Source organism: Aptenodytes forsteri, unplaced genomic scaffold, assembly GCF_000699145.1.
Source record: "Aptenodytes forsteri isolate BGI_AS27 unplaced genomic scaffold, ASM69914v1 Scaffold92, whole genome shotgun sequence".
In the NCBI taxonomy this organism is placed as follows: Eukaryota; Metazoa; Chordata; class Aves; order Sphenisciformes; family Spheniscidae; genus Aptenodytes; species Aptenodytes forsteri.
The window spans coordinates 483,820-488,926 of NW_008794581.1; the positions used below are offsets into that span (position 1 = coordinate 483,820).

General features: G+C 42.6%; 1 long non-coding RNA gene across 1 annotated transcript; it reads left to right on the forward strand.

Moving 5' to 3' along the window:
• The first annotated feature begins 1,354 nt into the window (after positions 1-1,354).
• On the forward strand, positions 1,355-3,889 carry LOC103893368. Its single transcript, XR_657251.2, has 3 exons — positions 1,355-1,692; positions 2,700-2,760; positions 3,752-3,889. It is a non-coding gene; the product is annotated as an uncharacterized LOC103893368 (long non-coding RNA).
• Positions 3,890-5,107: the final 1,218 nt, after the last annotated feature.

The window sequence follows — 5,107 nt, forward strand, 5'->3', positions numbered from 1 at the left end:
ACTAAGTTGATTTGGGTAGCAAAAAACCCCCTCACACCCCAAACCCCAACCAAATGACCAGATATTTAATCCAAAACCAGGCTATTGCAACTAGCTGGATTTACCTTGTACAACTTTGTATGTGCATTTTTTCTTTCCAGAAGAGACTGTACGCAATCCTTTAAATGTTACTGGATGCTCTGTTCCTAACATGAGAAATCTTTTGTCTTTTCTGAAGAGCTGCTTTGCCAATATGTCCTGGACCAGGTTGCAATGGTTGGCCACAAGATTCCTGCTTAGGCACCAAAATTGCACGGATTCTGTACTGCCCACTGCTTCCTAGGTAGGTGAAACACGCCCCCCCTGTTTTTTAGAGACTGACAGTTTTAGGTGGGGGGAAAAAGTCAAGCTGCAATAATTTGATGTCATGCTTTTGACATCACTAATGAACTCATAGCATGGGAAATGCTTATATCTAGCTCTCGTCCAGCTTCTCCCATTTACGTTGCATCCCATGTGCAGGTTCACTAACCACAGGGTATCAGCCAGAGAAAACGCTCTCCCATAATTTAAAGTACAAGTACACTAACGGAGTTTCAGAGCAATAGAAAAGGAGCTTCTATTCATCACTCGTCAACGTCTTCCTGCTGTTCGGAGACTAAACATGCACAAAAACTGTAGGAGGTTGTTATGTTCCTGTTAGCAACTGCTGTACAGAAAAAGAAAATCCTGTCGTGAATTGTGCAGGCTGTCAAACTCAGAAACATCGCACGACTCTGACAGCCCTCTTCTGCATTAAATTTAAACATCTACAGCCATGTAGTTCAGAAGGTGCAGTGGTAACAGCAGCTCAGGAGCCAAAAAGGTAGACCCAAGCATTACTATCAACATAGCCACATGGCACAGATGTAACGTATTGTAATATTCCTGCTCTATGTCATCCATGCACTGGGTTAAACACCTGCTATTGCTTTATGGATTTTGCAAATCTGACTAGGAACCTTTGCATTTGGTTATGTTTTTCTGAATTTTTTTGAATTATATAGTACTAAAAGCATTGTGTGTCTTTCTTCCTTTGATTTCATTTTGAAAATTTGATCTCCCTTTCATAATAGCCCTATTAAAGCACAGATTTCTTGGAGTTTAGAGTCCCTTCAGAGAGTAAATCACCCTGACACGGAGGCTGTTTCTCAACACGTCACCGCCTCACTACACAATGAATCTCACGGAGAATTGCAAATGCACCAGCTGGCCAGTGTTTACGCACAAACCTTTGAGCGACCTGGGGACCAGGTTATTTAAGACTCTGTGCCTACATGGGTGTTCCTATGTCTGTATTGGTAGGCACTGGATCACTTCAGAGTCACAGGTCTGGCTGCGTATCTCAGTAGCTCTCTGACTCCTTCCCTGGCACGCACCAGCTCCTCTGGCAGCCCAGAAAGGACAGGGAGCATGTAGGCTGGGTGGGAGCCATACATAGTTCGGACAACTGAAGACGCAAGCTCAAGTCAAGACAGGAAGAGTGTTGGCAAGCACCTCTCTGCACCCCATCACTGACCTTGGGCTCACTCCTTCACTGGTGTCCCAGCCTTCAGACCTCCGGAGAGCCTGCAAAACCCATCTTCTCTCCTGTGCATGCAGGAGGAGGCAGGTGAATGGAAAAGGTTATGTTGCTTTCGGTAGAGTGTTATGGAGATGCCGTGTTTGTTACAGGTATGTGTAGTTCAGTGTATCTGTCATCACGGTACTGGGAGTTTTTCTTCTCAGTTGCACATGTCATTAGAAATGTGGCTGGAGAATTTGGATCTTTTTCCCACACATGTGCCAGTGAAGAGCAGCATTCTTTCTGTGTCATTGAAAGGAGTTACTTCTTCTTTTGCAGAGCTTTGTCTAATTCTGTATAGCAGGGTCAGGAGGAGATAGAAAAGGTGCTCAGGTGGATTTTTCCAAAACTTTAGTCTCTTTTGTCTAGTGATGACAACATAAGGCAGCTTCCTAAAACTAGACAGAGCTTCCTGCCTGCTGGTGCTTGGTGCAGTTAGCAATAGTAGAAGCAGAGAACCTGAACTGGCAGGTGCAAGCAAACACATTTGCTTGTCTATTTGATCTAAACAGGCTTGAGAGAAAGGAGCATCCTCACTGCTCCAGACTCCTCTTGGTTCACTAAAAGGTTGATGAGATAAAATTTCAGGGTAGTCCAAAAGGTTCTCTAATGCTACAGCCAAAGGCCACATGGGTTAAAATGTGCAGTGGGAAAATCAGAAAGAAATTGTGTAGCAGAGAAGGGAGGAGTGAGAGATGTACAGTGCCTTGGAGGAGACACAACTAAGTCCAAATTTAATGCAGCTCAAAGAGAACAGCAGGTTGAATTATACATTCCTGAAGGTCTCTATGTACAGCAGGATGCACATGTTTTTTATGTGCAGCATATAATAAAGTCTCCAAACTAGGAAACATTCATTTTTACAAAGGCAGCAGAGGTCTGAACTTATGGTCTTCCCATGGGTATGCTGTAAAATTTGTGAGCTCAGATAATTGGCATTGCCAGGGAAGGTCATGAAAGGGCGATCACTCTGTATTGTACCAGGGGATTTAAGACTCATATTCATTCTGAACTATGATAATAATAATAATAATAATAATAATAATAATAATAATACAAAATGGCTCTTTTGAACAATGGTGCTAGCAATTTTATTTTGCTTTTTTGCTGGGAGAAGGTTTTAATAGACCACAGCTATGTAAATGTGGGACCACATCAGCTACTTTCAAAGTTTTCAGGTAAGCTATGTTTGCATTCCCAGTTAAGTGTTATGACAATGCTCTTTTGTAGAGTAATTTTTGGGTTAAACTTTTCACAAACTTTGTATCTAACAGCAGTTTTAATGCTGTTGCCTGGTATTATTGTGAATTTCTAAGCAACTCATTTGGTTGCACAGTTGCTTGTGCCAAATGCAAACCTTTGATGTCTAGGTGGCTGCTAACATTGAAGGTACCAGGATAGAGTATCTTCAAGAATACCAGATGTGTTATTACGGATGGCTTCCAAAACCCTGCAAGTGATAGTCTAAATGCACAAGAACTGTAGGTGAATGAACCGTGAGGAAAATAAGACACACATACAGCAAAGTATCTGACTGAGATTTAGAGTGGAACATTTCAAAACTCAGATAACTTAATCCAGTGCACATCCTGGTAGCCACAGACCTACGTGGGAATGTTAGTGTTTATTTTCCTACTAAGATTATGCTTATTTGGAGTGGAGGGAAATATTCTGACTAATGTATGAAATAGTGTGATCCAGATACACTGCAAAGTGTTTTAAAAAAGCTTTAGCTGGAGTGCTTCGTCCACCTGAACTCCTCACTGGCCCCGATTTTGACTAAGAGGAAACATCTGGAAGTCCAGTAGCTGTAATGAAAACAGTCTCTCTTTGCGAACTTGACTATTGATATTAAGGAAGATACTCTGTTAAAAATGCAACCTTACCAAATGTAGCTTAAATTCAGTCTCTCTCCAAATTCTGCAGGGAGATGGAAGAAATCTCATTAGAAGTTGTGAGAAGTTTCCCAGTACTGCCTTTTTAACAATAAGAGTTTAGATATTGGTCAATAGGGTTTGTTGGGTTTGGGGATTAAAAAACCCCAAAAAACTCTTGGCCTTCTTTCCCTTACTGCAATGAATTCAAAGCCAATGGGATGCTGAGTCAATGACTGCATACTTTTGGAAACCTTACTCCAACAACATAGCTAAAAATAATTTTTTCTTTCAGAAGGTGAAAAATGATAGCAGTGAATCCATGAAGCCATCTATGTCAGGCAGGCAGCCTGCAAAGACACTGTAAATTCACCTCTGATCTGTATACAGCAATCAAACCTTCTATTAAACGACGGAAGTCAAGGCTGGTGCTTATCTTCTTTCATTTGCTTCCTCAGGACATTTGTCTTGTGATCTGGCGTTCCTTGGTTACCCCACACTCTCCTGAACATCCCACTACCTTTGAAAGGAAGTTGAAGTTCCCACCTTTTATCAGGCATGTAGACCTAGGCACCATTTTCTGATAGCCACAGCAATTGAATAAAGGCGGCCACGTGTCTTGCTAAACTGAGGGATTTTTCTCCTCTGGATTCAGGCAAAAGAATGATTTTTTTTTTCATAGTGAGCATAACTTTCAGGTAATACCCTGTATTTTAGCAGCTACTTTCAAGAAAGGAGTGTGGAGAAATGGTACAGCAAATTGTAGCTTTGGTGTTTACATCAATGCAAAATGTAGAAAAGACTTCAGACCTGACTGCTGGCCTCAGAGCAGCAAAGTGTGCGGCAGGGCTGTGAGCCCCGGGGCTCTGACTCTGACCGGCTTTTCCCCTTTTCTCCTTCTCAATTTCTATTCAAAAGTTGCATGGGTTTTTTTTTAAGAAGTGCTTAAATTAATTGGCACAAGTCCCCTTGCCCAGTCAAACACCCAAGTGAAATGGTATATTTTTAAACATCCATCACATTTAGATGCTATTTTGAGGACCTGGGCAGCACGCTGGCTGAGTCGTCAGGACACGCAATTTTCTACATTTAGTTTACTGGTTACCAGCCAGCCCAGGTTGATGGAGACTGACGTTTCTTCCTGGTGCCTTGTGACAGCTTATGTGAATGCAGCAGCTGATCTTAAGTGGGTATCAGTATCAAAACAGTCAACCAATATCGGCAATAAGCGGTAGCTTTACTGCAAATCCTCCAAGCAGAGAGAGACTAAGGCTCTGGAAATACTTTGATTGCTTGCCCTTATCTCTTAAATACACAGCGTGGCTTGAAGGATGGGCTGTGACTGCAACCTGAGTTTGGTGGTAGATATCAGTAGCTGCATCCCAGAAGCTTGCCCCTTCTGGCTGGGCTAACGGTGCTGCTGGGGGCTCGGTGGCCTTCCCCGCGACAGGGCAGGACTGAAGCTGGGAGCAGAGCGGCATGGCCAGCTCTGCTGCCACACTGGTGGTGAGCAAGAACGACTTCATCAAAAGAGGCAGTGACATTTATAAGGAGGAAAAGAAAAAAAATAAATTCCATGTACCTGGACAACCAAAGTGCAGATGGCAGTGACATTTAAGGGAAGATACATATGAACTATGTCTTTCAAAAC